General features: G+C 44.0%; 1 protein-coding gene across 5 annotated transcripts in view; it reads right to left on the bottom strand.

The window, feature by feature from the left end:
- The window catches only part of ZNF664 (zinc finger protein 664), a 41,774-nt gene that overhangs the window by 7,609 nt on the left and 11,251 nt on the right, over window positions 1–22,914 (bottom strand). For 3 of the 5 annotated variants that reach the window (XM_017544413.2, XM_017544412.2, XM_037744257.1), the window contains exon 3: window positions 18,552–18,641. The exons of 1 other annotated variant lie outside the window; for it this stretch is intronic. The gene's annotated coding sequence lies outside the window, so the exon portion shown is untranslated. Of the gene's footprint in view, window positions 1–3,118; window positions 3,140–18,551; window positions 18,642–22,914 lie in introns of those variants that run through there. One more of the 5 variants, XM_017544414.2, reaches the window with a different exon arrangement.

The following is a 22,914-nucleotide window of genomic DNA, read 5'->3' as shown; positions in this document are numbered from 1 at the left end:
GAAAGTAAAAAAGAGCAGATAAAGCAAATGTGGTAAAAATCATTGTAATTGTTGAATCTAGGTGAGAGACAAACAGATGAATAAAATATTCTACTCTAAAATATTCTATTGCAAAATATCACGTATGGTTGAAATTTCATGATTAAAACCATGTGAATGCTGAAAAGATATTCCCTTCCTGTTCTTCTGGCAGCTAATCCCAGGACCATCGCATAGAGGGGCAACTGTGACTGAAACTAATCCCCAAAACAGCTCTCATTTCCCCAGTCAATCCTGAGCACAGGAGAACGCACACAGGAAGAGTTCTTTGGACAGCAGGGGAAGGTGGTGGCTGCAGGGCAGGGACGAGCAGAGGACAAAGGAAGCAGCACTGTGCTCAGCTCTTTCCCTCGCAGGCTAACACCAGAAGGGGTGTCTTCCAGCACGCCCTCCAGGAATCAAGGTTAGGGCACTACTCTAGCCTAGCCTCAGGAGAGTCCAGCTCTGCTCAGAAGGGCAACAGTTCAACACCAAGCTCCACAACAGGGAAGATTCCTACATGACCTCCCACCAGAGCTCTTCTTGAGGAAATCAGGCACTGCCGTTCCTTCTAGGTAAAATGCTCGGACCTGTTTTTAAGTCTCACTGCACAGCAGGGGGATGAGAGGTAAGCTGCATTCTGTAGGGAAAAGAAAAAGAAAGATAAAAGAAACTCCAACAAATTTTCCATGTGACCAACCAAAGAACAGAAAGGCCAGCACACAGGATCTCCAGTACAGACTCGCCTAACACAGCCCCTGCCCTACTCTTCCACACATACAGAGGTGGCTGTAAATCCAGGAGAAGACAGGTTACAGAGCCCCAAACAGCTCACAAATCCTGAATGTACCACGTTCCCAAGGCTGTCTCTCGCTCTAGACTCACTCTTATGTCTCATAGTCAGCATCCTACTGCGGCTTTCAAGGGGACACCCTACGTGACCGGAAGCCCCTCTCTCTGACCTGAGAAGAAAGCCTACCACTGCCAAGGGCAGATTCTGAGCCTGGCCCCGCGAGCTGAGGAATGCCCCCGGCATCCTGTGCACCGGACCCGCACTAGTGGAGAACTGAAACAGCAAAGTGACAGTGCAGCTGAAAACTGAGAAAACAAAAGCTTAAAATTTAGCCCATCTACCTCAAATCCTAACCTTCCATGAAAAGGAGCCTTTCCTCATTCCCTGTAGTTTGTGATACCAAAGAATACTGAATCAGTACTATCTCAGTACAATTAAAATTGAGGGTAACTAGGTAATAAAGACCTGATGCTGAAATTCAAGGAAGTCAAAAACAGAGCATTAAATACAACGAAACCATGTCCTGAGAGAATACATGCTCTGGGCCATGGCATGACAAACTGAAACCTGAAGACAGGGGTGCAGGATAATGGGCTGGGAGAATGAAGCTGGTTTCCCTTGCAGGCTGCTCAGACCAAAAGTTCCTCACTCTAGCGGCAGAAGAGGCAAACCCGCTCCATGAAGGGGAGACTACCACTCCAGTGTGGGGCCCAAGGCTGCAGGAGTCTGCTGCAAGGCCCTAATGGGATGACCAGAGCATCACAGGAACACCAACTATTTACATGGAGATAGAGGTTGGTGAGCTACAACTGATGTTCCAGAAAGTGGACTCTGAACTGGATCATACTCAACACAGGCTGGATATGAAATCGAGACTCATCACCTTGATTGGGCAGGAGAGAAAAATCCAGTTACACTCTTAAAGGAATTAGCAGCCATTCAGCCTTGACATCAGACTATGTCCACAGTGTTCAGCCAGCAGATGCCAACTACTGAGCAGGAGGCTGAGTGCCTTATCTGTGCTGCTGTGCATGAGGCTATGACGTCCATGCAAGGACTACAGAGGCACATAGACCCAGCTGTCACCATCAAATGAAGAAGAGAATAGTGTCACCCAGCAACTAACATCCCAACCCAGGCTAGTAAAGAAAGGGGTGTCCAGAAGGGCACACTGGTGCCGAGCCCAGTGCCAGGGAAGCATAGGACAATGTCTTACGAGCACTTGGAGCTGGCATGGAGACAGCTTGGTGTGGGAATGGGCCAGTGATGCCTTTAGAAAGACGGGGAAGTGAAACAGAGCAGATGCTATATGAATGAAGTTCAACCAACAGAAGGGAACAGGAAAGAGGGGACTTTAAAATGTATTCCCACTTAAGCTTGGAACTTTAGGCCAACGTATCACCTAACACTACCTTACATCTGTTTTTTCATACAATGAGGATAATACAGACATGCTGGCCTATCTCTCTCTCACACACACACATTTTATAAACTATCAATCAGCCAAAATGTGAAGTAACAAGCTTTGGAAACTAAGAGATAGACAATTATATTACATATTTACATCCTTTTTGAAAATGCTGACTGTATGTTACGGTGAGACTGCCAGCACCCCATGTGACCTGTGGTCATTCAACAAAACCCAACTCAAGTAATAAACTGGCTTCTTGTGTGAACAAAAAAGTAGAGAGGGTAGACAAAATAACAATAGCAAAAAGCTCACGGTTTCTGAACCTGGATTCAACCCCTGTGATGACAGGCCCCTAGGGGTACATTTTGGTTTTTTTCTCTACTTTTGAGTTCATCTGAAATTTTCCATAATAAAAAGTAAACCAGTAAGCTCTTGCTTAGAACAGTGGTCCCCAACCTTTTTGCCACCAGGGACTGGTTTCGTGGAAGACAGTTTTTCCACAGACTGGGGGCAGGGGCGATGGTTTGGGGACAATCCAAGTGCACTATGCTTAAGTTGTGTGCTTTATTTCTATTATTACTACATTGTAATATATAATGAAATAATTACACAATTTACCATAATGTAGAATCAGTGGGAGCCCTGAGCTTATTTTCCTGCAACTAGGTGGTCCCATCTGGGGGTGCTGGGAGACAGTGACAGATCATCAGGCATTAGATTCTCATAAGGAGTATACAACCTAGATCCCTTGCATGTACAATTTACAGCAGGGCTCAAGCTCCTGTGAGAATCTAATGCCGTCGCTGATCTGACAGGAGGCGGAGCTCAGGAGGTAATGCTAGCAATGGCGAGCAGCTATAAATAGATGAAGCTTCACTGGCTTGTCTACCACTCACCTTGTGCTGTGTGGCCTTGGTTCCTAACAGGCCATGGACCAGTACCCCATCCATGGCCCAGAGGTTGGGGACCCCTGGCTTAGAAGATCCCTGTACGACGATCTGAAGCCATAAGAAAGAGACACAGCAGCATTCTAAATTACAGAGCTAAATAAACACTGCTTCCACCTCCACTGACACCACCAACCTATGCAAGTACAGCCATATCATTATTAGGCTCAACATTGTTCACTCACAAGTCTGTTAGCAATCTGTCCATCTTGAGTGAAACTCTAGGCTTTGGCCAAAACATCCTATTCCAGCTTTCTGCTCTGTTAATCCTATGGAACCTTTTCTTTGCTCCCTCAGGACCTCTAGTCTTCTCTCAATCTTTGTCCTACTAACGTGGCCCTGTTTTGTCTTTACTTCCTGACTTCCCTACTGGCTCAGGTTCCTTAGGCCCTCCCTCCACCCAGGTTCACCTCTCTCTTCTGACACCATCACTGCTTCCATAGCCACACTCTAGAGCTCTATCGCCCCCAGAAACTGCTCCCTCCCAAATCTGTGTTGAGCAACCCATTCTTGGACACCATGTGCTCCCTCCCCTTCCAGCTAACTGGCTGCAGGAACTTCATGCACTAGACTCACACCCAGTGACCTGACCCTTTGTTCCCTGTCTGCTGTCCACAGCTTCTCTCTGCACTCACAACTCTCTGATCCCACCTACTCTCAGTGACGCCCCACCTTATTCAAACCCAACTCTCCGTCTATCCATGCAGGCACCTAAGTGGCTGAATAACACCAGATTTATTTAACTCATGACCACACATCTCAAATGGACACTAGACTGCCCCTAAACTATCCGTCTTCAGTACATAACACTTTGCCAATGCTCTAAATGACTACTGCATCATTCTCCTTTCTCCTCAGATCTCCCATCTTCCCTCTGCCTCCCTCACCTGTGGTTGATAACCTGCCAAGAGCCTGCTTTTGATTAAGAAAACAGAAGCAATCAGATGGCAAACCCTTCATTTTCCCACTGCAAATCCACTAGGCCACATGTATTCACACCTTCTACTCCACCAGGGGGTGCCCTGTTCCTGCGCAAGACGAGCCCTTCCACTTGTGCCCATGAGTGCATTTCCTGGGTCTTCTCCAAATGGAATCCTGTAAGTATTCCCTCTTGTCGTCACTGTCAATTCCATCCTAGCTACAGGTCCATTCTCATACAAACATGTCCTAGTTTCTTCTTTCTTAAAACTGTTTTGGATCCCACAGCCCCACCCCTGCTATCCTCACGTCATCCCCTGCCCCTGCAGGTGGGTTTCTTTCCCAACATGCCACTGAAAACAGCTCTCACCCAGGCATCAAGACAGCACCCCAGGACAGGGCTAGCAACACCTGCTTCCTTAGCTGGCCCATCCCTGCTTCACTAGCCACTCCTTGTTCCCTTTATTGCTGCCCTCTCCTCTGTTCGACTTCTAAATCCTGGGGTGCTTCAGGGCTCCCACTTGGAACCACTTCTTTTCTGAATCTATACTAAGTAATCTCACCAGTCACGTGGTCTAAAATACTCTCTTTATTTTGGCTCCAGGTTTCATCTCCAGCTCTAGACTGCTCTATAATCTCTGCTGAAAGGCACCACAGCCACATTTCCAAACCAAATCCCACCTCAAACTGTTCCTTCCTCGTTCCTCCCCATCTCTGTCAAGCGCACCAACGTCCATCCAGATGTGCTGTCCTTAATTTCACTCTCCCCAGCTCACCAATGCAAATCACTGGCATACTCGGTCTCCTCTCCACAGCATACCCCAGCCCTGCCCTCCCCGTCTCTTCATGTCCACTACAAGCCCCACCCTGTCCAGGCCATGGTCACCTCTTGCCTACACTATTTCAACAGCCTCTCAACCACGAGTCTCTCTGGCTTTCATTCTTGCTCCTCCACAACTGGACCTCTACCGATAGTCACCCTCATCTTTTTAAAACTTAGGAAAACGTCACTGCCCTGCTTAAACCTTCCACTGCTCTTTAGAACACACTCCTCTTGCTGGCTCACAAGCTGGAGGTGGCCCAGCCACCGCCTCTCTCCAATCTCACCTCCCACACTCTCTGCAAACCACACACTGGCCTCCCTCATCTCCTTTCTAGTCTTCAAGCTTGCCAGCCTCATTTGCCCTTAATACCTCACACAAGCCCCCTGCCCAGTTTCTTCCTGGTCCTCAGAGTACTGGCATCTGCTCAACACCCAGGCCTCAGCACAGGCGCTGCCTTCCCAGAAAGTGGCTCCTGGGCTCATCAGCTTCAGCTTACTCACCTCTCTGCCCTCACACCTTTCTGATCACCTCCTTCTGCTTAATTTTTGTACACAATATTACCACTTACTGCCTGGAGTTATTGTCCATTTTTGCAAATGCTTCCTTTGCTGTGCTCCTCTCCCTGCTCTCCTGAATGCAAGCTCCTTGATCAGCAGAAACTGCAGAGAATTTATGAAATTTGTGAATCTCTAAAACTCCTTCATCTCTGTCTTCCAAAGTCATTCAAGCACTAATTGTTTACTGAGTGTCTAACCTATGTCAGCCTCTGTGCCTTCAGCAGTGCAGAATCATACCCAGTCCCTTCCTGGATGTCAAGGATAGCAGCTGGATGGATGTAACTGGCACTGAGATAAGAGATCAGGACTTTATAAGGTATACATGTGTGAGCCATTAACATTTAGATGGTAACTTAGGCAGGGTGAAGGAATAAGGCTGCCTAGCAATAAAGTACTGGGTGAGAAGGGAAGAGGGCCCTGGGACTAAGAAAGCAACATTTAATGACTGAGTTTGAAAGAGGCCAAGTACCAGAGCACATGCTGAATGATTCCACTTACATAAAGTTGAAAAACAAGCAAATCAATTGATGCTGTTACACAGAGCAGACAGAGGTGCTAATGACCAGAAAGATCCACAGGGGAACTTCTAGGGATCTTTGTCATGTGCTATCTTTATCTGGGCACTGGTACCCATAGGTGTGCTCATCTCACAGCTGTGAAAATTCATCACACTGTAGCCCTATTTACAATCTGTATGTTAGACTTCAAGGAAAAGTTCAGGAAAGAAATAAAAATGAGAGGAATTCCATTGAGAGGGAATGACTGAAACTATGGGAGAGAAAAGAAATAGCAGAAAAGGCCAGCGGAGACAGGATCCAAAGCTCCACAAGAGGGATGAGCCCTGGAGATGGGAAGGCAGGAAGTAGTGTGTGTGTTTAAGTAGAAACTGAGAGTCCCTGGCTGCAGGGAAGCAGGAAGCAAGGCCATCTTCTGAGAAGGAGAGGGCAATGGAGGTTTGAGGGGAACAGAGGTGGTATGAGATGGTTGTCTGGAGGCTGGGAGAGTGGCATGACCCGAGAAGCGCAGGGGGACTGCCAGCAGCACCGAGGGTGGGGATGGATTTGGCCCAAGGCTCAGTTCCTCATGGGCTGCATGGGGAAGGCAGATAGCTAAGTTTCTACAAGACTGAGTTTTGACAAATGGGAATCATCAAAGGACAAATGGGCCTTCCATCTGAAAGAAATCATCCCCTATCCCAATCCAAATCTCCATCTTCACATGCTGACAGAATCTTACACCACCAAGGTCTTCCAAGCCTCAGGAATGTTTGTATGACATCACCCCAACTTGCTATGTGGCTACTGCCCCCTTCCCCATATTCAATCTATGTAGCTAGCTCTGCTCTTCAAACCAAATGCCACACAGAGAAGGCAGAACCCATCAGAGAACTCCCTCCGATTCCAGCCAAACTATCAATGTACATGTGCTGCCCAATTCTAGTCCTTTCTTCCTCTTACAAATGGAAGAAGTGTCCATGTCCTACTTAAGATTCAGCCCAACACCACTCCTCTGTCGATGTCTGGATTGAGCTTTTCTTTTTTTATCTTGAATACATTATCTGAAATTTGGACTGCTGGCTCAGAAAAATCTAAAGTTGTTTTTAAATAACTATACAATTACTTTGTCATAAAAGCCAAGTGAAAATTACCTCTTTTCTTATTTTTGAGACAACTGTTCTGATTTTAAGGAACCTTTAAGTATCACAGATCTTTCTGCAGTGAGTACAGGTCTTCCTGTGAAGCACTAACTATATAAGCCCCCCTGCAATAGCAGACTCCGACAGTAAAATCGATTTCAACAGAACTCAAATTATTTTCCTACCCAGAAGTAGATCTATCAGAATGTGTGGTATATAATTTTGCCACTCAAAGGCACAAGGGCACACTTTCTGGGAGAGATAAAAGTGGAAAAAAAACAGGGAAGATGACATGTCAGCCTCCACTCCCTACCAAAAATCACCACCAACTACGATAAGATGACCACGTAATTCATCTTCCCCATACCCATATAGCAGGCAACTGTGTCACAGGGGTTGGATAAGATTCTCTAAGAAAGATAATGAAAGGGCCTTGGCTCAGGAGACGATGCACTAGGCCAGTAATCATAAAATATAAAGGATCCACATTAACTTCTTAGTCCCTTAATTAATGGGAAGGGTTTTATAGAAAGATCCCTATATCCCTAGTCTTCTACCACATGTTGATTATTTGATATAGGTAAGTGAGACTCAGAGAAGCCAGTCCACCCTGGCACAGGCCTAGAAGAGAGGTGTTATTGAGGCAACAGTCCTGGAAGCTGACCTCTGAGGCGCAGAATCAGACCTACATGCACACAGGCACATGTTCCACATTTATTTAGCACCCAGCATGTGTTGGGCAGTAAGCTAGGCCCTGGAGGATTCTGATGAACAAAATAGACATGCCCTCTGCACTTATGTGGTTTACAGGTGAGGAGGGGAAGGCGACAGTTCCAGCACATGTGAGTGGAGCTTTGACAGAGGCATTATAGCTGATGAGCTGGGCATCCTAACTAGTCTCAGCATGGCAACAAAAATTTCTAATTGACTACTTTTAAGATGAAACCCAAAGGACAAAGTCAAGCAGCCACATAAAGAACAGGAGAGCACAGCACGTGTACAGAGGTCATCAGATCCCACACCCCAGAGAGTGGAGTCCAGTAGGCAGAAACAGGAGTCATATAGCAGGGCCTAGCAGCCACAGAAACTATTATCTGGAATGACCAAGGCATCTCTGTAAGATTTATTTTTGAAAAAATATAAACATTACAGTTACAAGATACCCGGGAGATAGTAGACTACCTATAAAGATCAACAGAGACTTACAGGTCTTCCTATAAAGTCCTATAAACTCAGGACCCTGCCTTATAAGAAAAACAGATGGCATTTAAAGGGCTAGAAGCCTGTGGAGACTGCCATAGGTGCGAAAGAGTGGGAAGGACCCTATCCATAAACATACAAAGGGGTAGAGTATGGTAAAGGCTCCAGTGGGGGATTATAAAACAAAGTTGCACGGGAAATCAGCTCCTGAGCCAGCTGATACACAACTGAACTTCTAGGAGGAGCTTCTGACCTCAGGAGCCCTCCTGTAAATGTTACCTCCCTTTCTGGAACAAGGAACACTCTTTGGCTTCAGCATCCCTATCCAATGCAGTTTCCCAAAACCGTGTAAGATTTCATTTGCCTCCCGAGTAGCTGGGACTACAGGTGCACACCACCAAACTCCATCTCAAAAAAAAAAAAAAAAAAAAGATTTCATTTGAAGTCCTCACTTCTCTTAACATGCGCTTTTTCCTTCAGACACCCACACTGTCTCTGAGCCTCCCTCCCAGTGTAGCCCAAAAAACTAATCAACAGCCAAATCCCCAGGTTCTAATTGCAGTACCAAGTGCTGATACTCATTCAGTCACTAATTTGTCAATGTTGCGTCTGGATTAGCCGGAGCTCTAAGGAAGAAAGGCAAAAAGTATACTGGGTTGAACAGTGTCTCCCCAAAATTCATATCCATCCAGAACCTCAGAATGTGACCTTATTTGGAAACAGGGTCTTTTCAGATGTGATTAATTAAGGTGACGTCATAGTACATTAGTGTGAGCCCTAAATCCAATGCCTGGTATCCTTATAAAAGAGAGGAGACAGAGATTCAGACACACATAGAGATGGGGGGGAAAGGCCACATGGGGACAGCTGCAGAGACTGAAGTGATAGTCTACAAGCCAAGGAAGGCCAAAGACTACCGGCAAAGAGAAGCTAGGAAGAGGCAAAGTATTCTCCTGGAAAGCCTTCAGGGCAGAACAGCCCTACTGCCACCTTAATTCAGAATTCCAGCCTCCAGAACTGTGAGACAATAAATTTCTGTTGTTTTAAGCCTCACTGCTTGTGGTACTTTGTTACAGCAGCCCAAGGAAACTACAAGAATATGGCATGCTCTCAGTGACATTTTGCCATTACAGTCCTTACCTCCATCTGGGCTCTATGTACACAACAGGCATTGTTTATTCTTTGGTGATGTTGAATGGATGGCGCTTATTTTACATTTCACCCAAGCCCTTTTAGCTCTAAAAACCTGGAGTCATTTCACCTTTAATCACTTCCGAAAAATGAAGTTGCATATTTCACTTAAATACTTTTACTCAAGAGATTAAGAGGTTATATTTCATAGAAAAAAATCTTTATTTTTCCTTTCCAATAGTTTTATTCTTTGCTTCTGTCTCCCAAGGAAACAAAAAAAAATCACAAACGGTATCTACAGTCTTCACCTCTGACACCAAAAAAGTCAACGACACATACATACTTACTCCTGTGGCTGGCAGCCTGGGGAAGGGGTGAGCAGCGGCTTCACAATCACAGTGAATGGGGGTTTTGTATATAATACATATAACATGGGGCGCCCAGCCTACTTCCGTCCATCACACACAAGTGGGCTTTGTCCTAGTAATGCAGGAATGAGCTTCATTCCCTCCCTGGGCAGGCAATGGGGACAGAGCCCTGCAATCTAACTGGCGGCTGTAAAACCTACCCATCCATTATAAAGCCTGCCCTCAATGATATTCTGTGTCACTTCCAGATGGAACACTCTTCCCCATTCCTGCCTGCTCTCCTTGGGTTTCACACCTTAAATTTCCATTCCGTGAAAGTATCCTTTCCCATCATAGGCAAAGTCATAATTTGGTAGAGCTAAGAGATGTAAACCCCTTCTTGAGGTCGTGAAGCTCTTAACAGACGCGGCTAAATGTGAGCTTATTTTTGAGAGCATTCTATCTCCAAAATCTTGAATTGCTATGCACCTCCAGCTCCGTGTGTCCATATACATTCTCCCCAACTTCCACCACTCATGCTCACACTTAGCCCACTTGAGCAACCTTTTACCCCAAGAAGCAGCAGTTTCTGCCAACCAATTATATTGCAGCAGAAACACTTTGTAAGTCAAATTTCAGCTCTCCCACTTACTGACAGTGTGACTTCGAGCAAGTTGTTTAGCCCTAAGACTCATTTCCCCAATAATACCTATACCTGTATCTCTTAGGGTTGCTTTGAAAATTAAATAAAACAATGCACAATTATAGTACCTAAGCTCAGTACATACTTTTTTTCTTCCTTCAATTTATCTGTCTGGTAAGCACAAGGAATGCACGCTGTTAACTGGAGGATGGCTTAGGAGCCTGCAGTGAACAGCTCAGGCTTCCTGCTGAGCTCTCCTTTCCCTTTCCTAACTGCACTCTAACCTCCTGTTCAGGGATTACCTCTCCCTCTCTATGCAGCAATAATGGGGCAATAAATCAGGGTGCTCTTCTATCCTCCCCTGTGAAGGCCAAGATCCCCAGATCTTCCCTCTCACTATAGTACCTGATCCAGTCAGGGGGTAAGAAACAGACCTCAGTTCAGCCAGCCAGTCTTTCTCTCCAGATACTCTTAATTGTGAAGAGTCAAAGATGACATTAACAACTAGAGTTCATTCACACGTGCTAGTGACAGCACCCAGGACAGGCATTTAAGCAGTTCCTACAACTGTGGCCCTGCAGCGCTACTGGGTTACTCCATGTCCCCTTCCCATTCTACAATTCATTTTTACCTCAAATTACCCAGAGTCCATTTCTGCTGCTGATTGCCAGGCAGCCTTAACTGATAAAGAATTTTAGATAGTTACCACCCATCTCCACCCACCTGCATTCTCCTTCTCCAAAGCCTGAGTGACTGGGATTAACATTCACATCATGTATTAAGGAAGAAATGGAAAACTGGCTCTGGAAATTTGATTTCCAAAACTGAGCCAAGGAGCAGCGTTTTCAGCCTCACCTGGGAGCTTGTCAGACATGCAAAACCTCAGCCCCACCTTAGACCTACCAAATGAGAATTGCATTTTAGCAGGACTCCTAGGTCACACAATGGAGTCTGTGAAGCAATGACTCAGAGACTAAATGTGGTTCTCGGCAAGTGCCTGATCAGCCTAACACTTAATGTGAAAACGTTCTTTGTCTGTAAACTATGTTTTTTTAAGCCTACTTGACTCATAGCTCCCCCCAGCAGAGGATGGGGCTTAGCTGCACAACACCATAATGAAACACACAATGGGCCACAGTCCTACCCTCAACGCCTCTCCCTGCCATCCTCAGATCACACTCTGAACTACTTGAGCACCAGCTTCCTGTCTGTAAAATGGGATTGTAATCCTAACCTCCTCAGAGTACTGAGTATGCAAATAGTACATTTTCATCATTGCCTTTACCTGACAGATGTTCCTTGCCCCCTAGTTATGCCCCAGCTGAAACCCTTCCTGAATAAACTAGCCAAGCACCCACTGATCTAGATCCTCCTTCTCATCACATTCTCACAATTTACAGTACAATTCCTGCTAATTAATGTTCATCTAGGTAGGCACTCCATGAAGGCTCCAAATGACCAACATGTGGTCATCACGGGTAAAAGATCTATTCAAAGTACAAGAGAGACCAATGGATTTTAATATACCAGAGTACGAAAAGTTCACAAATATACTTTCACACTGCAAGTTGCACCTAACCTGTAGGCATCTACCACTTGTCAAGTTTTGGTGCCACGTCACAGATAAAGCGACAATTATCTGAAAAGGCTACTAAAAATCCCTTTTCCAACTACGTTATCTGTGCAAGGCCTGATTTCTTCAACCATTTCAACCAAAACAACATATTGCAGGAGACTGAATATAGAAGCAGATGTCTTATTTAAACTCCATACATTTAAAGAGTTGCCAAAATGTAAATATTGCTACTCTTCTTACTAAATGTTTTGTTTCAGAAAATAGCTATTTTTCATAAAAATGTCACTTACGTTAGCATGTAATGAGTTTATCATTTTTAAATAAATGAGTTAGTAAGTATCTTTGTAAAATTTTGGTTTTCATTTCTATTACAGTTAAGTATCAAAGCCTGCAACCCACATACACTTAAAGTTCTCTGGGGTCCTTAAAAAGCGTTTTTTAAAGTGTAAGAAAGTCCAGACACAAAATAGGGTTGAAAATTCTTCTTAAATCCACTTTTTTTTTGAAGACTGAAAGTACGTAAACTGTAAGATAACCACTTATGTGTAGTAATTTCCATCACCAAACATTCCACTTCTAGATGTAAGAAAAACGTCCCCCAAAGTCCTCCAAAATAATTCTAAAGTCAAGTTTTGTACATGAGAAGACTGAGAGCTAAACACTACAAGAAAGAACTCGCCCACAGAGATGCTTTACAAAGGATTCAGAATTTATTCCATCAGGCACAATTCACTAAGTTGTTCTTATAAGACCTTGGTTTCCAGTTGGTGGGACATGCATCTATCTGACACTGTCCTCGCTGACATCATGGGTGCCCTATTCATGTGGAGAACATATGATCCCCTTAGCTTAGTTAGGAACTCCTCCTCCTCAAAAACGATCAGGAAGTCCTAGAAATCAAGGCCATCAAATTCTAATTTGGCAAGTCTCAGCAGATAAAACTACTCCAAGGGAACCTCTGCTTAGCCTTTTTCTACAGGCCTTGGCACACACAAAAAAAATTTTAAAAAAAAGAAGGCTGTTTAGGTATCAGGACCTACATACTGCCAAAGGAACTGGGCTAAGAGGGCATTTGTTCTGTTCAAAGCCACCACTCTCCATGTGGCTCAGGTATGTGGGAACACAGAAGATGCTGCATCTACCTCCTCACTAGTCTCCACTATACCTGTAGAAAAGTGCAGTCCAAAATACACATAACTTGGTATAGGAAGACTTAGATATTCAAGCCACATAGGCCTCATCCACTTAATCATTGCTTAAACTATCTGCTTTAGAATAACTCAACTATGGCAGTCACTGGTAACTCACTGATTAGGACTGTGGAACATCAAATCCGTTCTATTTTGCTTCCACCATAACAAATAGTTCTGAAATTGAAGATTCTGGCTGCCCAGGGTAGATTCATGTCCCAAACAGGCCCTTCACCTTCACCACTCTTGAAGAAGCCAGGACTGTTTTCCCCATTACAATGCTTGCATGTGCCCTGGGCCACCTCAGTGATAACAGGTCACAGTGAAGCCTGACTTCATAGAGTCCTAGACTTCTCTCCTTGGCAATAGGCTCTCAGAGTCTCTGATAGAGTCCTTCTGACTTTGCGAAACCCTCTTTAGTGGCCACTAGGGCCTGTAGCTACTCAACTTCTCACACTTGATCTCCTCCAGGCAACAGCAGCTCGGAAGGTCCAACTGCCCAGCCTTTTTTCTCAGGTGTGCTTGTCAGTCACGGAAGTGAACCCGGGTTTCTTCATCTTTCTGAGCCGACTTCAGTCACTGGAGGTTGGAGGTAGTCAACCGAGAGGAGAAGAGTTTCACTCAGGGTAGCCCAAGCACACCCATAATTCCTGGGTCTAAATCTCTGTGGTCAAATCCTCCATACCACCCCAGCCTTGGAAGATATTCCAGGTTCTGTTGACTCAAAGGCCTGTCAGTTCAGACACCAATGTAATTCGCTGTAGTCACTGGTGTACATGTATAGCTGAAAAGTGGAATGACCTCAAAGCAGGACTCCTCAAAAGAATATCAGTCTCTGGCCAGTGGCTGTCATTCATGCAGCATCTTGGAAACACACCTTGACAGGAATCCAAACACTTCCTCACCTGTGCCTCAAGTAGCAATCAGCATTTCCTGAACATGCTGTCAATAACCACAGCCTCTGTGATAATAGAAACAACTTCCCCAAGGGTTCTGAAGTAAACTTTTTAGTTTGGTCAAAGGACGTTCTCACTCTGAGCAGGATTCTCCAACTAAATTTAGGATGTCATCCAGGGTCTACTCCTCTCCTTTCTAGAATGAGGGCAAACTTAAAAAAAGTCTGCTCCAGATTGACAAGAAAGAATTTTACATCACTTCTGATGCCGTCCTGTGCACAGCCCTGCCACCAGCTGAATAGAAAAGTCTGTGACTCAGCTTGACTCCGGAGCACTAGGAGAGAACCTGACAACAGTCCTTCCAGACACTCCCAGCACCTGGTTTCCACCCTTAGACCGCTTTCCTACTTGGTCCGCAGGTGTCTGGACCTCTTGCCGCCGCCTCCCCTTCCCTTAGTGCCACCCACACTTCCTTATAGTCTAACACACCAAAGTTCTAGGTTCCCTGATTTCTCTCACAACAAAGTTCAATAGCTAATGATTTGAACTCTGGGTTTTAACGAGCTATAGGGAAGAGACGCTTCATTTTGTCCTGCGGAAATTCCTCTTCGCATGACTTAGCCTAATGACTCCTAATGGAGAAAAGATAAAAGACAAAAGAAGCTGTGTCTGATTTTTCTTTAGCAAGAAATTAGGTCCAGAGAAGGGCAACAAAAGTTATCGGAGGAATGATGCCAAGTTTTCTCCTGGGTCTGAGAAGAAAGTCCGAGAAGGCTAAGTGCATGTGTTATTAGGGTGATCATGGATGACACAGGCATCCCTTCTGTAGCTTTCCTTCAGCCAAGTCCTCTCACACAATGACCTCTGGAATGACATCACTGGATGTAGGCCTCTGCTCTGCCACCTGCTATGTGACTGTGACTGATCTGACCAAGCTGCAAACGTATGGATAATAATGTCTACACTTTGCTTGGGTTATTAAAGAAGATAATAAACATGAAACTACCTATCAGAGTGCCCATAGCAGACCTGAGGCTAAATGTTAGTTTCCTTAATTTTAATTACTGCATGACACATTCATTCATTTGCCAAGAATGTCATTTCACAGGCAGAGGCTTCCAAAGACCTGATGATCTAATCTCCCTGTAACTATGGTTTCTCCACCATTGAAAGAGAAACCCTGCCTTTATACCTATGTGTCTGCTGCTTCCTGGTCCTACCCATAACTTTTCCCTTCTTGACCCTCTATTCATGGGATTGCTTCTTTAAAAATATTACTTTAGTGAGATTCCTTCATGGTTTGCACTCCACTACTTTTTTTCCTGCTCTTCAACTCCATTTACAGAAACACCCGAGTACTGGGATACAATGATTTGCTTCAGTGATAGCCCCTACATGAACTCCACATCCAAGGCCTAAGTTTATCTTATCTATCTAGTAAATGTGTAACATATACATGCATTAAGAACCATAGTAATTTGGCGGGTAGAACACTGGACTTACTGCCCAAAAGGCCTAAGTTCAAAATCTTCACCTAATACTACATACCTGTCTCACTGTAGTCATTGATTCTCACCAGCCTCAGTTTACTTAGCTATGAAACAGAGAGAAGTCCCACTGTGAGTCATGTAGATGCTCACTCTCACCCTCTACTCATGCCTCCTCAGGAATAAGGAATACTGATGAGGTAACAGAAAAAAAATACAATTTCCTTAGGATACAATTTGAATACTTAGAGACAGTCAATGCACAGAAAGAACAACAGAACATAAGAACATCCACTTTCCTGCACACTCTGCCTTTTCCTTATTCTTTCCTTTGGCTGACTCTACTGGATTTGTCTTTCTCAAGGGACCAGCCTTTCACAGCTGGCCGGGGGATTCTTCCTGCTCTCAGGTCAGGCAGGAACTAGCTGGGGGAGGGTACACAAAAGGAAGAACAGAGGCTTAGGTCAGATTAGCTCTAATGCTCATTTACTAAACTTGCTTCCTCCTTCCACTGTGGAAGTAAGAGCCAAAGGGACAATATTCATGCTCAGGCCCAGAAGTAAAGAAAAACAGACTGGACAGCTGAAGCCACCCTCAGGAATAGGCATATGGAATACCTGAAAGTCACAGGGGACCCAGCCTAACCAACTAAAAGGAGGGAGAAGACAGGTTGGGCCCTGGAGAACAGGCAAAATGAAAAGGGGGTAATTAGCAAGACTGCCCTCAATGAAGCTAGCAGTGGGAGTACCCACAGTAGCTGGGGGGTCAAAAACTAGGGATTTGCAATTCTGGCTACATTTGTATGCATTTTTAAAAAGTGTGATAAAAAAACACATAACATAAAATTTACCATCTTAACTATTTTAAGTGTACAGTTCAGTAGTATTACATATACACACATTGTTGTGAAACAAATCTCAAGAGCTTTCTTATCTTGCAACACAAACTCTGTCCCCATTCAACAACTCACTTTTCCCTCTCCCCCAACCTCTGGTAACCACCATTCTACTGTCTTGACTCCATGAATGTGACTACTCTTAAGTACCTCAAGAGTCTGGCTATTTTTATATTTGAGTCACAATTCATAACTTGTAACGTCTGACAAACCAAAGCAAGCAGGGGAGGAGATTTTGAAGGAGGCTCACTCAGGAAGCACAAAGTGCAAGAGCAGGTGACCTCTTACAGCCAAAAATCAACAGAAATGATGAGAATCCTAAGAATGGATAGGATTTGGTCATTAGAATTCAGTATCTGCATGGATGGACAGAACTTTATTGCCACTCCACTCTCAGAGAGGGCCAGGGAATGGTCACAACACATTATGCAGAACTCTGGCATTCATGCTTTTGATCTAGTAGGACTGGCACTGGTGGCTAATCCAATGCTATTCTGAAAATGTCTATTATTAATGACTAATATCAAATCTGGCCAGTGGTCTCAGCAAACGTAACTTCTACGTACCCTAGATGGGAATCTACACAGGACTGAAGTAATACAAAACGCTTTATTATTAGCTGGCCCTGGGAATCTAATTCCCAATGCAGCATTCCATAAGTGAGGCTGGACCACATGGAGAACTCCTTTTCCCTACGTTAGTGACAATCTTAAACTGAGACCAAAGTGCATACCAGTGTGAAAAGGAATTCATAAAATATTAGACGTGACTCTTTGGTCTTACCATCCATAATAAAGACTGACCGAGGGTACCCAAATCAGCACAGGAGAGAATGAAGCCAGAAAGAGACAGAGAAGAGAGAACATTTGTCATTATGCCAGGGTCCACTTGCCCCCACTTCTAAATAGGTCAGTCACCTGGAAACCAATCCAGCACACGGGAAAAAGAGAGAAAAAGGAGAGAGGTGGTCAGGCCCTTTCTGTTCAGGGGCAGCCCCAGCCTTCCCACTCTGGCCACATACAGCCAAGAAAGAGAAAAGACAACACACATCCATGCAGGCTTAGCCTTCTAACAATGCACAGTCACTAGACCCACTAGGACGGAGGCCAACAAAATGTCCTTTATCCCCCACAGCCAATCCTCCTCGTTGGATGGGTAACTGAAGTCTGGGAAGGCAGAAGCCCAGGGCCTGGGAAACCAGCCTCTGGCAGCAGGGGAAATGATGAGAAGCACATGCCCCCGGAAGCCAGCAGCTATCCAGACAAGGGCTTTCCTTTCTCTAGCTGCCCAGCTATGCATGGAAATAACATACATTTTCATGATGTCTGTGAATCACCGAGATCTGACTGTATGTTCAACTGGATTATTCTGGATTTCAGCAATGACCACATAAAGATAAACAAATACCTGTCCTGTTTATGTTGTCTTCTTGAGTTGAGCCAAGAAGAGAGAAAAAAAATCTTTAAAAAAGAACAAATCCAAAGAGAAAAAAAAGGAAAAAAAACAGTTGTGCTGGGAACACAATGACACTCAGAATCAAGTCTGCAGACTGATGTAAACCATAATCCTCAGGTAAGAAGATTTCCAGGAACTCGTATTTAAGGAAAAGGCTATTATTCAGGCATTGAAAAAAAACACCAGAAATTTATAGAGCAACTCAGCTTTTAAAGGTTTGATAGCTCAGTGAGGACAGGAACAACAGCAGAGAAGGACAAAGGGTAACATGAGATTTAAAAACCTTGTAAGGCCTCCAAGATGGCAGAATAAAATGGGACAAGCAAAACAAAGTTTTAATAACTAATCGTTCACATGGAAAGTATGAAATGAAGATCACAAGAGACAATAAGAGATGAACAAAAACATTTCTGCCATCTTCAGAGTAAGGAAGGTGGTCCAAGGTCTGGGGAATCCAAGGCCAGATAAAGGCAAGAGGTCAGGAAGAGCATGAGGCACGGAGAGCTGCTTCCTCACTGAGCCCCAAAGGGCACATGCTCAGAAAAAATTCTAGAGACAGCTTTGGTTTAAAATACTCGAGGGGGATTCTCCATCTAGGACAAATGGTGAAACAAGTAGAAAACTTACCACAGTGACAGGATCAAAACCCCCAAGACATTCCAGAACAGGCAGAGGCAGAGCCCACAGTGGCTGAAGGGCTACGAAGGCCTTATGATCCTGCTGTTGAGAGAAATGCAGAGAGAAAAATAGGTTTATTTATAAAGAATTTAGGATCACAAAATGTTTTCACGAACTACTTATTATAAATGTGGGATTCCGGCTCAGAAGACAGGACAGACCCATTTACAGCTGGGATTTATATAAATATATGGGATTCAAGCCATGGAGGTCGAAAGAAGGGATGAGCAAATCTGACAAACTACAGAAAGGGAAATCCAGGCACTCTGCACAACTTCCCTCCAAGACACAGGTATCCCAATATCACAATGAGCCTCATGATGGGAACCTGATCCAAAATGAGTTTAAGGTTCATAGGTATGAAATGACTGACAGACTGGCTAAAATGCCCAGGAGTAAACAATCAATAGTGTTTTTTCATGGATTTTCCAGTCTCTCAGGCTGCTGAAGAAGCAAAAACTGGAGTCAGACTGGACTAGTTCATATCCTGGCTCCACTGCATACCTGCTGTATAATCTTCACCTAAGAAGTTAAGAATGAGTTAATGGAGATAATAAAGGCAGCTAGCCTTATAAGGTAATTTAAGGATTAAATCAATTAATCCATGAAAAGTACTTAAAACACTGCCTGGCAAATTTTTAGGGCTCAACAAAACTATCATTATTTTATTTATTCCATCTGCTACGTCCCCCCTCTGCTATATTCTATAACTGTTCAGAGAAGTTTGGGTATAGATCTCAAGATCTGCCTTCAAGTTTGGGGAACTTCACTTTCTCCTGGAGTTATGATGATATATTAAGGAACTTAGGTATCACACTGCTGCCATATCTACATGTGGATGGGACATTTACATGTTTTTGTAGCTGTTGTCAATCTGGGGACAGTGCTGAATTACAGTATGCCTATGAAGCTCCCCAGAGCTTTGGGGGAAAGGATTATGTGAAACGCATATGGTTAGAATGATCCAATTTGCTGATACCTACTTGAGGTTGCTATATCATTTTCAGCAGACATCACTAACAGAAATAGAGTCCTGTAAACTGTGCTGAGTGGCTCCGTCAGAGACTGAATAAAACAGGAAGAAAACGGAAAAATAAAAATGCTTTCAATACATTTAGTTATTTTAGTTTCTCTGTGGGAATAAAGGTTTGACTTAGATTGAAAGCTGTTAGCAGGATAATATTTTAAAGGGCAGGAATACATTTGGAGGAATTCAAATGGTCTTAACATTGGGCCAGGTTTTTTCTCCCTTACTGAACTATACATGCCAATCATGGTGCTTGCTTGCCTACAAATTCAACTACTGTAATGGGAACTGCCTCAGCTTTAAGGGTAGGCCCACGCAGCCATGGGCCACATGACCACTTCTGAGACCAAGTACAGACATCTGACCCAAGAGCTTAACTCTGACCTATAATGTGGCTTGGAACAACAATAAAAGCAAAACAAAATCAGATTCCCTCTCTCTCAAGAATCTAAGCAATACTGAGAGAATGAGGTTATTAGCTGTGAGAGATGAAGCTGAGAGGTTATGATCTACAAAATGACTGCAGAGGTCATGAGATCAGAGCAAACCAAAATCATGAGGAAGTAGAACCTATAAGCGAGGAGGAGCTAAAAGGTTAGAAAAGACATACAGACATGGGAAAAACAAGCCAGATGGCAGAAAGAGGAGAAGGATACAAAGAAATGAGCGATGCCGTGAGAGACCCCACTGTCCAAGGGAAAGACTGTGGCTTGTCTCTGGACTAAGTTCCTCATGGGTCTGATCCACATGCATCCTCCAGCATAGCCCCTTACGCAGAAAGTGGTCTGAATGTATCGCTGTTCTTTGCAACAAAAAATCCCTAACTAAAACACTTCCTTCAACTCCTGCTTAGGATGAAGTTTTCCCAGGAGGTGCCTCAGTGCCACAAACAAACAGCTTCCAGGCAAGTCCACACCCCGCCCCACCAGACATGCCTAGACATACCCAACGTCCACTTCCCAGCAGAACAGGAATGTCTTATCTTTAGGCATATAGGTGCAGCCCCTAAGGCTCATGAGCATCTTAAGGACCTATGTAAATGTTTCAGATCTGAAAAAAAATTACTGGATGCAAAACATGAAAAGAAAAGTGCAAAATTAAAATTAATAAACGTTAAATGTCTACAACCAATCAAAGCTTAACTCATAAGGTTTTATACAAGCTAATTTTATGTGGGATATGGGTGATTTGATGTTTGATATGACACAGTAAAGGCTTAAATGGCTTAAAATGGCTTAAGGCCTTCACAGGTCTTCACACCAGTTCCACAGCAGTGGATGTGTTTGGGTCTAAGCTGGAATCTGCCATTCTACCCTCTGGATAAGTATATATTTAAACAGCATGCCTAGCCACTCAAAGTGAGCAGTCTGTCTAAAGTGAGATGTCAAAGACCACCTCCCAGATTTAAACAGTTATTTTATCACTTCTGATAGTAGAAATCTGTTACCTTTTCTTAATGAAATATTTTAAATAAGTGAAGCCAAATAACTGCTATTAGCCATACTATTAGTTTTACCAAGAAGTTTTTTAATGTCATTTATGATACCAAATGGACTCATGGATTTAAAGGATTTAACATTTGACATGTGTCAGAATAGTAAATAAAAAATCAGCCACATTTACTCTCTCCCACAAGGACTCCCTCAAATGTCATGAACAGAACGAGACATTTTCTTCCTTTCAGTCAGACTCTCAATCTGAGAAAAGAAGGAAGTGGCACAAAAGTTACACAAAACTTAGATCTTATATTCTGAGATGATGGTGTTAAAAACAAAAAAGCAAATATAACCCTTTCTAGTCATTGTTGATTACAGCTCTAATTTCATATGCACAGATAAGCGCCATGTGTTCTCTGGAGCCATCCCCCGGACGACTACGACCAATTGACTCTTCTCACTTTCACCGCTTAGCTCCTCCACAGCACCTGTAACACCTTCTGTGTGTGCCCCCTACTCATCATTATGCACCCCCACCACCACTACAAAACTGCTCTCCAAGTCGAATCTGGGGGCCATTCCTCCCACCTCACCCTCACCCCTAGTCTACAGTCTCCTCGGCTCCCAGTTCCCTGCACATTCTCACTTCTCTTCCGGCTTTGCTGAGTGTGCCTAAATATAGGAGTCCTCCATACAGTATGCCCTGTCTCCATTTTTTAGCTGAGCTACCTGCTTGGCTGAAATGATGACCATTTCCATGATGATGATGCCACATTTTCTTATCACAGTCTTGCCTTCTTACCTGTATCTCCAACTGCCTACTAGAGTTATTTCCCCATCATCCCATGATAAACTGAAAATGACTACTTTGCCAAACTCAAAATCCCTATAAAAGGCAAACTCTCCCTTCAACAAATCTCCAGGGAGAAGAACTTTAAAACCAACTCTCTCCCCGTCCCAGGCGGCCACACCCTTTTCAACTGTTTTCTTTCTGTGCTTGCCTCTTCCCTTCAGCATTTAAACACAATGCAGAAGTCTCCCTTTACCTTAAGGAAAAACAGCATTTAATCCCAGGCCTTCTCTAACAGCCCTGTCTCCCTGGCCCCACCTCCATTTCCCTATCCAGACTTCTTAAAGACTGATTTTTCCAGATTTCTGTTGCTTCACTTCTCATTCATGCCTCAATCCAACACCATACCACTGAGGTTCCTCTCACTGTCGGCTTTGTCTTAGCCAATCCAAGGGCATTTTTTGTTCTTTATCCCACTGGACACTACTGGCCACACTCCCTAGGCTCCTTCTATGACTCTATGGCCTCTATGTTCTACACTCACTGCATAAACCTGGTATTATCAGTCAGAGGGGCAAGCTCCTGCAAACACTAGTACATTCCCATGGGTTCCATCTCCCCTCTCCTCTGCTCCTAACATCCACAACAGTTTCAACCAACTCGCCCACTGGTTCTTAACTCTGATGGTGAAAGAAAACTCTTGCTAGGAGTCCATGTTTCAACCGTTCCAGTTGAACAAGGCCTCCAGAGGGCACTCAAACACCTGCTCAGAACCCTCAGCTTTCACACTAAGGTCTTAGGACTTGAAATCAGTGTCACAATGGATTACTATTTCTAGTTGCCAAGCATCATGAATATGCAGGCATCCTGCTTTGTACAGGTTCTCTGATCCTAACTGCGAGTCTGATGGCTTACCACAAGGTCCTAGTCCTATCACAATGTAAAGTTATAGAATTAGAAGTAATTTATTGAATATTGGTTAACCGAGAAATTTGACATGTTTTCTAGCTAACGCCGAGTACTTCGAATCAATGAAATATTCTTAAACCCCATCAGGTT

This window comes from Cebus imitator, unplaced genomic scaffold (genome assembly GCF_001604975.1).
Source record: "Cebus imitator isolate Cc_AM_T3 unplaced genomic scaffold, Cebus_imitator-1.0 Scaffold169, whole genome shotgun sequence".
In the NCBI taxonomy this organism is placed as follows: domain Eukaryota; kingdom Metazoa; phylum Chordata; class Mammalia; order Primates; family Cebidae; genus Cebus; species Cebus imitator.
Note: the sequence above shows the minus strand (reverse complement) of the source record. Positions and strands in the feature narration are given on the sequence as shown.